This window comes from Meriones unguiculatus, chromosome 7 (genome assembly GCF_030254825.1).
Source record: "Meriones unguiculatus strain TT.TT164.6M chromosome 7, Bangor_MerUng_6.1, whole genome shotgun sequence".
NCBI lineage: Eukaryota > Metazoa > Chordata > Mammalia > Rodentia > Muridae > Meriones > Meriones unguiculatus.
In genome coordinates, this window is record NC_083355.1 from 54,998,658 (window position 1) to 55,011,040 (window position 12,383).

General features: G+C 41.3%; 1 non-coding gene across 1 annotated transcript; it reads right to left on the reverse strand.

The window, feature by feature from the left end:
• Positions 1-9,226: 9,226 nt before the first annotated feature.
• Positions 9,227-9,333, reverse strand: LOC132655476 (U6 spliceosomal RNA). The gene has a single exon (XR_009593284.1). It is a non-coding gene; the product is annotated as a U6 spliceosomal RNA (small nuclear RNA).
• Positions 9,334-12,383: the final 3,050 nt, after the last annotated feature.

A 12,383-nucleotide genomic window follows, 5' to 3' on the forward strand; every position in this document is an offset into this window, starting at 1 on the left:
TTCCTGTGCTTCTGCTGAATTGGTGTATCCATCGATTTTGGGGTTTGCTGGTGAAGTCATGATGTCCTGATTTATGTTGGAAGTGTTCTTTCGCCTACCTCTGGCCATTGGCTTATCTGAAACCTTCCCTGTTTGTTTTTGGATTCTGCAGATCAGACTGGTGCTGTCTCTCTCTGGTGTCTGGAGAGTTCTTCAGGAAGCTGAGCACTCTCAGCGTGTGCTGAGGGCTAGCTGTACCTGTGGGAGGAAAGTACGCAGGCGCAAACTGGGCAAATGCAAGCGTGTGTGTGCGCGCGTGCGCGAGCGTGTGTGTCTGTGTGTGCAAGTGTGCGTGGAGGAGTTTCTCGAGGGACAGAGTGATGGCTAATGTTGAACCCTTGAGTGTGTGGGAGGGGCTCTGCACTGTATATGTCGCAGGCGCTAATGCTGATCGCAGCGCAATTTCTGGCATTAACTGTCTTAGCTCCTCAATCAGGTCCACAGGGCAGGAACTTCAATGTCCCTAGTGCCCCTCTGTTTCCCAAAGTGGGTATGTGGGTGGGAGGGGGGTTCGATGCCTGGCTTCTGATTTAGAAGGACCCAGGATCTGGGGAACTGCAGATTCTCAAGGGTGCACTCACTTACAGGCAGGTCTCTTGGTCGAGATCGTGGTATCCGGGGCTCTCTGCTCTCTGGTTTGGCCCTGCTTCTTTGATGTGTTCTGCCAGTTCTGTGCTGCTGTCACTGCCAGGTTCTGAGGTCTTGCTGCAGCTGGAGATTTCAGGGTGGTCACTTCAGCAGGGATGGGGTAACCAGGCTCTTTGTTCTCTGGTTTGGCCCTGGTTAGTCTTAATCTGGAGGGCTGTGGTGCCCCGCCAGTTCAGTGCTGCTCCGCTGCCACGTCCCGCTGTAACTGGAGGCTGGGTTGCTAGTCCCAATGCTTTCTGGAAAGTCCTGGGATCTCTTTGCTGTGCTCTCCAAGCTTGGGGAGGCCCAGTGCCTGGTGTGTCCAGGTTGTATGACGTTTCTGCCTGGTTTCGGTGAGTATATAGCGTATTCTCTGTCACTGTGGGATTGGGCGGGCCGTACCGTCAGTGATGGCGATCCTGTGGAGCAAATATGGTGTCTAGCAGATTCGCGCCCTGCGAGGATGGTGTAGCGGCTGCGCGAATCTGGGACTCCGGGGCACGTACTGCTGGCTTTTGTCTGCTGCTAAAGTGCTTGGGGCTCCGTCTCAGCGGTTGTATACCCCAGGCAGTTAGGTCTGCGCTGAGAAAGATGAGTCTGCTGTGCCTCTGTGCCGAGGAGGAAGGAGGTCTGGGGGAAGGGAGTGCAGCAAGAACAAAGGATCTTTTCTCTCCTTCCCCAAGCAAGTCTCCGGGTGACCGGAGGCCAAAGTTTTCACCTCCTGCGATGTTCTCTGGTGTTCAGAAAGCCTCGCTGTGGTTTTCCTGGGTTGGGGGTCCTTCCATTCTCCAACTCAGAAGATCAGGTATCCCACCGCTCAGAAACTGTGTGTGCTAGTCGCCATCTTGGCTCCGCCCCTCTGTTCTTAATATTTTGATAGCCACTTGTATTTCTTCCCCTGAGAATGGGGCAGTTTTACCAGCCCCCAGAGGAAGACAATGCAGCCACTCCTGATGAGACCTGAGAGGCTAGAGTTAGATGGAAGGGGAGGAAGACCTCTCCTGTCAGTGGACTAGGGAGGAAAATGGGAGGGTGGGCTTGGAAGGAACAAGGGAGGGGCCTACAGATGGGATAAAAAGTGAATAAAGGTAATAAATAAAATTAATAAATAAAAAATTTAAAAAATATTTGATGTCCACTTGTATTTCTTTCCTTTTTCTTCCTTCCTTTATTTACTTAACTTTATTCTTGTTTTCTTTTTTATTGAGAGTTCTGTGTTGAGAATATTAGCTAATATGATGATGGTTTCTGTTTTTTGGTTTCATGTTTTGTAGTCTATATAATAGTCTTCTGCCAAATGAATAACCGGCAAAAATATCCTTTAATTCTTTTTGTAAAATTTTTTTGGTAATTACACTTTATTCACATTAATCTCCCCTGTAGCTCCCTCCCTTCACTCTTCCCAACCCCTCCTCTCCTCCCCCTTCTACATGTATGCCCCTCCCCAAGTCCACTGATAGGGGAGGTCTTCTTTTCCTTCCTTCTCATCATAGTTTATTAGGTCTCATCAGGACTATCAGCATTACTATGGAACCCACTTGTACACTGAACTTCCATGGGCTACATTTTTGCAGGGGTTCTAGGTTATCTCCATGCATGGTCCTTGGTTGGAGTATCAGTCTCAGGAAAGACCCCGGTGCTCTGATTTTTGGTTCTGTTGCTTTCCTTGTGGAGCTCCTGTCCTCTCCAGATCTTACTATTTCCCACTTCTTTCATAAGATTCCCACACTGCCCAAAGGTTGGTCATAAATCTCATTACCTGCTTTGATAGTCTGCAGGGCAGAGCCTTTCAGAGGCCCTCTGTGGCAGGTTCCTGACTTGTTCCCTGTTTTCTCCTTCTTCTGATGTCCATCCTCTTTGCCTTTCTGGATAGGGATTGAGCATTTTAGCAAGAGTCCTTCCTCTTGATTATTTTCTTTAGGTGTACAGATTTTAGTAGGTTTATCTTATATTATATGTCTATATGAGTGATATGTAATTTGTGTGTCTTTCTGCCTCTTGGATAGTTCACTCATCTATCTTTTCCAGTTCTCACCATTTACCTGCACATTTCATGATTTCCTTGTTTTTTTATTGCTGAGCAATATTCCATTATGTAGATGTACTACAATTTCTATATCCATTCCTCCACTGAGGGGCATCTGGGCTGTTTCCAGCTTCTGGCTATTACAAATAAAGCTGCTACAAACATGGTTGAGCAAATGTCCTTATTGTGTACTTGAGCCTCTTTTTGGATATATGCTTAGGAGTGGTATAGCTGGATCTTGAGGAAGCACTATTTCTAGTTGTCTGAGGAAGTACCAGATTGATTTCCAGAGTGGTTGTACAAGTTTACATTCCCACCAGCAGTGGAGGAGGGTTCCCCTTTCTCCACAGCCTCTCCAGCATGTGTTGTCACTTGAGTTTTTGATCTTAGCCATTCTGATGGGTAGAAGATGAAACTCAGGGTTGTTTATATTTGCATTTCCCTGATGAATAATGATGTTGAACATTTTTTTAAGCGTTTCTCTGCCATTTGATATTCCTCTCTCAAGAACTCTCTGTTTATCTCTGTTTTCCATTTTTTAATTGGATTACTTGATTTGTTGGTGTTTAACTTCTTGAGTTCTTTATATACTGGATATATTTTTGTGTGTGTACCTTAGATGTTATTTATTTATTATTTTAAATAATCTTTTTATTTTTTATTTTTATTATTAGTTACTTTTTATTAACACTATATCCTGCTCTCTTATTCTCTCCCAATCCCACCCTCCCTCCCTCATCTCCTCCCTGCCCCTTTCCAAGTACACTGATTGGGGAGGACCTCCTCTCCTTTCATCTGACCCTGTTTTATCAGGTATCTTCAGGACTGGGTGCAAAGTCCTCCTCTGAGGCCTAGCAGGACTGCTCCTCCCTTGGAGGGTGGGGAGGTCAAAGAGCCAGCTATTGAATTCATGTCAGAAATAGTCCCTAGGAAAAACCAATCAGTTACTGAGCTACCACGAGCTACATCCAAGCAGAGTTTCTAGGTTATATCCATACATGGTCCTTGGTGGAGTGTCAGTCTCATAAAAGACCCTGTGCCCAGATACATTTGTTCCTTGTGAAGCTCCTACCCTCTTCAGGTCATATTAACTCCCCCTTCTTTCATATGATTCCCTGTACTCTGCCGAAGGTTTGGTTATGAGTCTTAGTATCTGCTTTGATACCCTGCTAGGTAGAGTCTTTCAGAGGCCCTCTGTGGTAGGCTCCTGTCCTGTTACTTGTTTTCTCCTATGTCCAATGCACATACCATTTGTATTTCTAAGTGAGATTGATTACCCGGGTTTTCTTTCTTTTTCATCTTCTTTAGGTGCACAGATTTCATTATGTTTATCGTATCTTACAGGTCTATATAACTGAGTATATACTATGTGTGTCTTTCTCCTTCTGGGATACTTCGCTCAGAATGATCTTTTCTAGATCCCACTATTTGCCTGCAAAATTCATTATTTACTTGTTTTTGATTCCTGAGTAGTTTTCCATTGTGTAAAAATACCACAATTTCTGTATCCATCCTCCATTGATGGACATCTGGACACTGATTGGGGAGGACCTCCTCTCCTTTCATCTGACCCTGTTTTATCAGGTATCTTCAGGACTGGCTGCAAAGTCCTCCTCTGTGGCCTAACAGGACTGCTCCTCCCTTGGAGAGTGGGGAGGTCAAAGAGCCAGCTATTGAATTCACATCAGAATTTTGGCTATTACAAAGAAAGGTGCTACAAACATGGTTGAACAAATGTCCTTGTTGTGCACTTGAGCAAATATTGGGTATATGCCTAGGAGTGGTATAGCTGGGTCTTGAGAAAGCACTGTTCCTAATTGTCTGAGAAAGCACCAAATTGATTTCCAATGTGTTTGTACCAGTTTACATTTCCACCAGCAATGGAGTAGAGTTCCTCTTTCTCCACAACCTCTCCAGCATGTGTTGTCATTTGAGTTTTTTATTTTAGTAATTTTGATGGGTGTAAGGTGAAATCTGGATATTAGCCCTCTGTCAGATATAGGGTTGGTGAATATCCTTTGCCAGTTGGTAGGCTGTCATTGTGTTCTGAGGACGGTGTCCTTTCCTTTACATGAGCTTTTCAGTTTCATGAGGTCCCATTTATTGATTGTTGCTCTTAGAGACTGTGCTATTGGTGTTCTGTTCAGGAAGTTGTCTCCTATGCCAATGAGTTCAAGGCTCTTCCCCACTTTTTCTTCTAACAGGTTTAGTGTGTCTGGTTTTATGTTCAGGTCTTTGATCCACTTGGACTTTAGTTTTGTGCAGGGTGAGAAGTATGAGTCTATTTGCATTTTTCTACATGTAGACATCCAGTTAGATGAACATCATTTGTTGAAGATGTTATCTTTTTTTCCATTGAATGATTTTGGCATCTTTGTCAAAGATCAGGTGTCCATAAGTGTGTGGATATATGTCAGGTCTTCTATTCGATTCCATTGATCCACCAGTCTATTTCTATGCCAGTACCATGCAGTATTTAGTATTGTTGCTCTATAGTTTAGCTTGAGATCAGGGATGGAGATACCTCCAAAAGATCTTTTATTGAAGAAGTTTGTTTTGGCAATTCTAGGTTTTTTGTTATTCTATATGAAGTGAAGAATTTTTCTTTCAAGTTCTGTAAAGAACTATGTTGGTAATTTGATGGGAATTGCATTGAATCTATAGATTGCTTTTGGTAAGATGTCCATTTTTACTCCATTAATTCTGCCAAGCCTTGAGCATGAGAAATCTTTCCATTTTCTGATATCTTCTTCTAATTCTTTCTTCAGACACTGGAAATTTTTTTCATACAAGTCTTTGACTTTCTCGGTTTAGGTCACACCAAGGTACCTTATGTCCTTTGTTGCTATTGTGAAGGGTGTTGTTTCCCTAATTTCTTTCTCAGCCCTTTTGTCTTTTGTATACAGAAAGGCTACTGATTTTTTTGAGTTAATTTTGTATCCAGCCACTATGCTGAAGGTGTTTATCAGCTGTCGGTGCTCTCTGCTAGAATTTTTGGGGTCACTCAGATATACTATCATATCATCTGCAAATAGTGACACTTTGACTTTTTCCTTTCCACCATTAATTCTTTAGAATGTTTTTAGTCAAGTAACTGTTTCACTTTGTGTACAGAATATTTTTAATTTAGTAAGGTATCATTTTAAATTTTTATTAAGTTTATTTATTTATTCACTTTAATCCTGACTGTAACCCCCTCCCTCTTCCTTCCTGCTGCCACCTTCTACCCTGTTTCCCCTTTGCCTTACTATTTCTAAATTTGGGGGATGAGGATTTCACGAGTTTGCTCAGCTGTAAGAGCATTCACTGCTTTTTCAGAGGAGCTAGGTTCATGGACCATCCCATGATGGTCCACAGGTATTCATAACTATAGTTACAGCAGCCTCTTTAGACATCTGTGAATATGAGGCATTTGTATGATACAAATCAATATATACAGGCAAATACCCATTAATATAAAATAAAAATTTCAAAATCCACAAACCACACAGCAATTTAAAGTTAATTATGGTTTTGTGTATAGTATAGCATAATGAAAGTAGAATAAGAGATAGTTAAGTATTATGACCTGAGGAAGAACTGAAAGAAGGTAATAGACATGAGTTAGTTATGAAAGATGATGCAAACCTAATTGGTCTTTTAATTCTAACTCAGGTGGAATTTTTGGTTTTAGGGTTAGAAACGTGCATAAAGTACATTCCATGCTGAAAGCATAAAATTTAATGTGCTACATCACTGCTTCCACCCGGAATAGCAGTTTAACTGTATAGAAGTTATTAATTTTAGTGTGCAATGCTCTTATTTATTTTCAAGTATTTTTTAATAAAGTTATGAAGTTAAACATGTTAACAAGAGTATTTCTCCATTTTCATAGTTGCCATTATTATTAACTTCTGCCATCACTAAAGTACATTTGTTATAAGCCGTACTAAAACACTGTTTTAAACCCAGTTCCACATCTTACACAATACTTTGTAATTTTTAGTTAATGAGCCTTTTATATACTTTTACCCACCTTGGTGCCAGAATCCCATTTAATAACTCTTTTAAGAGTGAAGCATCTACACAAATTATTTGAAATTCCTCTGTAAATGCTCTGTGCTTTTTAGATGCCTTTTTTTATTCAGTAATTTACTTAAAATCAATACTAATTTGTGAGTATCTCTTACACATGGCTAAAATTCAACACTTTATCAGCTACATGTTCTCCCAATGGCTTTTTCTTATTTCTATTGCGTAATATTTGTCATATTCCCATCACACACACACACACACACAGGGGGGGGGGTGAGCACCACTCTCTTTCAATTAATTAATTTATTTTTTAATCATCTTAGTCCTTAGTCCCCATCCCTCTTCTCCCCAGCCTACCCTACCTCGTCCCTCTTCCCCTCACCTCTTTAGAGTTGAAACAGGACTGAGCATGTTGTCCCCTGTGACCTGGTAAGGAAGTCCCACCAGGTGGAAGTGATCAAAAACTCACAACTGAGTCTGTACACAATGCAATCCCCACTTCCCTTACTAGAGGATCCACATGAAGCCTAAGCTGCCCATCTGCTACCTCCTTTTAGGGGGCCTAGGTCCAGTTCATGCGGGTGCTTGGTTGATGCCTCAGTCTCAGCAAGCCACTCTGGGTCCTGGTTAGTTGTTCCTGTTGGTCTGCTTGTGGAGCTCCTGGCACCTCCAGATCCTTTTCTCTCTTTTCCACAGGACTTCTTATGTATTGCCCAATATTTGGGTGTGAGTCTCAGCATCTGTTTTGAAGCACGGCGGCATGGGTAGGCCCTCCCCGAGGACAACTCTGTCAGGCTCTCTTTGTCTGCAAACTTAGCAGAGAATCATTCCCTGTCAGGGGCTGGCACTCTACCCTAGAGTAGGTCTTTGGTTGTGCATTCCCTCAGTCTCTGCTCTACCTGTTCGATCTTTATCCCTGCACTTCTTGTAGTCAGTCTAAATTTTGAGTTGAGGTTTTTGTGGATGGATTGGAGTTTCCCTCCCTCTACTAGGAAGCTAGTCTAGTTAGAGGGTGTCCTCTTTTGTCTCTATGGCCTCTGCTACTAGGGGTCACTGCCTGAAACCCCCTCCCCCATATCATCCCAGGGGCCTATGCTGTCCTGTCACATAGATAACCCCATCCCCAGTTTCTATTTTTCCTAAAGGCCTCTGTCCTCTGACACTTCATGAGCATCTTTCTTTTTTTAATATTTTTAATAATTTTATACATTTACTTGTATCCCAGCTGTAGCACTCTCCCTCTTTCCTTCCCAATCCTCTCACCCTCCCTCATCTCCTCCCTTCCCCCTTCCTAGTCCACTGAGAGAGAGTGTCCTCCTCTCCTTCCATCTGGCCCTAGCTTATCAGGTATCTTCAGGATGGTTGCAATGTCCTTATCTGTGGCCTAGCAAGGCTGCTCCTCCCTCGGGGAGAGTGGGGCGAGAAGCTCAATGAGCCAGACATTGAGTTTGTGTCAGAAACAATTCCTGTCTCCCTTATTATGGAACCCATGTGGATACTGAGCTACCATGGGCTATGTCTGAGCAGAGGTTGTAGGTTATATCCATGCATGATCCTTGGTTGGATAAACAGTCTCAGAGAAGACCCCTGTGCTCAGATATATTTGGACCTTGTGGGGCTCCCTGACCCCTCTAGGTTATACTAATTCCTCCTTCCTTCATATGATTCCCTACACTCTGCCAAAGGCTTGGTTAGGGGTCTCAGCATCTGCTCTGATACACTGCTAGGTAGAGTCTTTCAGGTGACTTCTGTGGTAGGCTACTGTCCTGTTTCTTGTTTTCTCCTACTTCCAATGTCCATCCCCTTTGTCTTTCTAGATGTGGATTGATTATCTTACCCCTGGTCTTCTTTCTTTTTTATCTTCTTTAGGTGTAGATATTTAAGTATGTTTATCTAGTAACCACTTATAAGTGAGTATATACCATGTGTCTCTTTCTGCTCCTGGGATATCTCATTCAGGATGATTTTTTTCTAGATCCTACCATTTGCCTGCAAAGTTTATGATTTCCTTGTTTTTAATTGCTGAGTAGTATTCCACTGTGTAAAAATACCACAATTTCTGTGTCCATTCCTCCGTTGATGGACATCTGGGTTGTTTCCAGGTTCTGGCTATTACGAATAAAGCTGCTACAAACATGGTTGAGCAAATGTCTTTGTTGTGTACCTGAACATCTTTTGGATATATGCCTAGGAATGGTATAGCTGGATCTTGAGGTAGCACTATTCCTAATTGTCTGAGAAAGCACCAGATAGACTTCCATAGTGGTTGTACCAGTTTACATTCCCACCAGCAATGGAGGAGGGTTTCCATTTCTCCACAACCTTCCATCATGTGTTGTCTCTTGAGTTTTTTTTTAATTTTATTTTTTTTCTTATCAGTTACATTTTATTAACTCTGTATCTCAGCTGTATCCTGCTCCCTCATTCCCTCCCAATCCCACCCTCCCTCCCTCATCTCCACCGTGCCCCTTTCCAAGTCCACTGATGGGGAGGGGACCTCCTCCCCATTCATCTGATCCAAAAAATATGGAACGCTTCACGAATTTGCGTGTCATCCTTGCGCAAGGGCCATGTTAATCTTCTCTGTATCATTCCAATTTTAGTATATGTGCTGCCGAAGCGAGCATGTCTCTTGAGTTTTTGATCTTAGCCATTCTGATGGGTGTAAGGTGTTTCTCTGCCATTCTATATTCTTCTACAGAGAATTCTCTGTTTAGTCCCATACCCCATTTTTTAATTGGATTGCTTGAATTATTGCCTTTTAACTTCTTTAGTACTTTATATATTCCAGATATCAGCCCTCTGACAGATGTTGGTTTGGTGAAGATCCTTTCACAATTTGTAGGCAGTCATTTTGTTCTGACAACAGTGTCCTTTGTTTTACAAAAGCTTTTCAGGTTCATGAGGTCCCATTTATTGATTGTTGCTCTTAGAGCCTATGCTGATGGTGGTCTGTTCAGGAAGTTGTCTCCTGTGCCAATGAGTTCTAGGGTCTTCCCCAATTTTCCTTCTAACCGATTTAGATTATCTAGTTTTATGTTGAGGTCTTTGATCCACTTGGACTTTAGTTTTGTGCAGGGTGATAAATATGGATCTATTTTCATTTTTCTACATGTAGACATCCAGTTGGACCAGCACCATTTGTTGAAGATGTTGTCTTTTTCCATTGAATGGTTTTTGACTTCTTTGTCAAAAATCAAGTATTCATAGGTGTGTAGGTTTATTTCTGGGTTTTCTATTTAATTACATTGGTCCACCTTTCTGGTTCATGCCAGTACCAAGGAGTTTTTATTACTATTGGTCTATAGTACAACATGAGATCAGGGATGGAGATACCTTCAGAGGATTTGTTGTTGTACAGGATTTTTTTGGAAATTCTGAGTTTTTTGTTTCTCCATATGAAGTTGAGAATTTTGCTTTCAAGGTCTGTAAAGAATTGTATTGTTAATTTGATGGGAATTGCATTAAATCTGCTTTTGGCAGGATGGCCATTTTCACTATGTTAATTCTACTGATCCATGAACATGGGAGATCTTTCCATTTTCTGATGTCTTCGATTTCTTTCTTCAGAGCCTTGAAGTTTTTTTCAAACAGGTCTTTCACCTGCTTGGTTAGAGTCACCCCAAGGTACTTTATGTTATTAGTCACTATTGTGATGGGTGTTGTTTCCCTAATTTCTTTCTCGGCTGTTTTGTCTTAGGTATACAGGAGGGCTTCTGATTTTTTTGAATTGATTTTGTATCCTGCCACTTTGCTGAAGGTGTTTATCAGCTGAAGGAGTTCTCTGGTTTAGTTTTTGGCATCACTCAAGTATACTATCATATCATCTGTGAATAGTGAACTTTTATTTCTTCGTTTCCGATTTGTATCCCCTTGATTCCTTACTTCTCTTATTTCTTTAGCTAAGACTTCAAGTACTATGTTGAAGAGAGATGGAGAGAGTGGACAGCCTTGCCTTGTCCCTGATTTCAATGGGATTGCTTTAAGTTTCTCTCCGTTGAGTTTGATGTTGGCTATAGGCTTGCTGTATATTGCCTTTACTATGTTTAGGTTGCGCCTTGTATTCCTGATCTCACCAAGACTTTAAACATAAATGGGTGTTGAATTTTTTCAAATGCTTTTTTGGCATCTAGGGAGATGACCCATGTGGTTTTTCTCCTTCAATTTGTTTATATGGTGGATTACATTGATGGATTTCCATATATTGAACCACCCTTGCTTGCCAGGGATGAAGCCTACTTGGTCATGGTGGATGATATCTTTGATGTGTTCTTGGATTCGGTTTGCAAGTATTTCATTGAATATTTTTGCATCAATGTTCATAAGAGAGATAGGTCTGAAGTTCTCTTTTTTTTTTTTTTCAATGCAGTTTATTCAGGAACCTTGAACAATCATCTGACCCTGGGGAAAGCCAGCCCACATCTTAAATAGCATCTGGGTAGCCAACCCCAGCGTGCCACGTGGGCAATGCAAATAGGTCCACATACATGGAAGCAAGCCAGATCCTCAGCCTTAGCCAAATGTGGAATTCTTCGTGACAGAGAGCACTCACCATCGGGAAGGTGGAAGGTGGAAACCAGCTCCATCTTTAAGGCATAGCATTCCGCAGCTCTCTACAGTTCCCCCTTTTTGTTTTAGACGCATCAGGCAAGAGTAGAGGTCTGATCTCTGATATTAGAAATAAATTGGGACTTTGTACTGATGTTCATTTAGGTGTCATCCACCTAAATGGACCCAGAGAAGAGCATGTCTGAAGTTCTCTTTTTTGTTGGATCTTTGTGTGGTTTAGTTATTAAGGTGGCTGTGGCTTCATAGAATGAGTTTGGTAATGTTCCTTCTGTTTCTATTTTGTGGAATAATTTGGAGAGAATTTGAGTTTTCACTTCTTTGAAGGTCTGGTAGATTTCTGCACTGAAACCATCTGGCCCTGGGCTTTTTTTGGAGGGGAGGCTGTTGCTGGCTGCTTCAATTTCCTTGGGGGACATAGAGCTGTTCAATCTTTCTACCTGGCCTTGACTTAATTTTGGTAGAGAGCATCTTTCTTAATTTCCTGTTGAGACAAGATGATTCAGACAGATTTTACATACTTCCAATCTTAAACCAGCAACAAGTTATTTCTTTCATTTCTTCTGGAATTCTCTTCCTGTTTATTGGGAAATGGCATTGAAAATCAGAATATACTTTAAAAAATATAGAGTATGGTATCATTTGTAATGCATTTGCAGACAACAACAAATGTGTCTCTGAATATCACTCTATTTACATATAAACCATAGGAATACATCTCTATGAATGAATATTGAACCTGCATTAAGAAGATAAGGCAATATACAGTGATGCTTCCAACTCTAATCCACTGTCAACTGATTGATTACTCCTTATTTCCAAATAACTCAATTAGGACCATTGATCCTCTCCAATTTTAGCCATAGTGTTTTTTGTATTTGCAAGATTATATTTTGTGCCACATACAGTAGTCCATCTCAAAGTCTCAGAATCTTTTAAGAGATCTTTTTTTCTCTTCTTTAGGTTTGGAAAATATATTATACAACCAGTTTTTCAGTAGAAAAAGGGATAGTTTGACCACTTTGTAAGTTATCCATGTCTCATCTGTCTAATACTTCTTCTTTTAGTCTGAAAATTCTGGTCATCTTATTATTTCTATATATTTTATTTT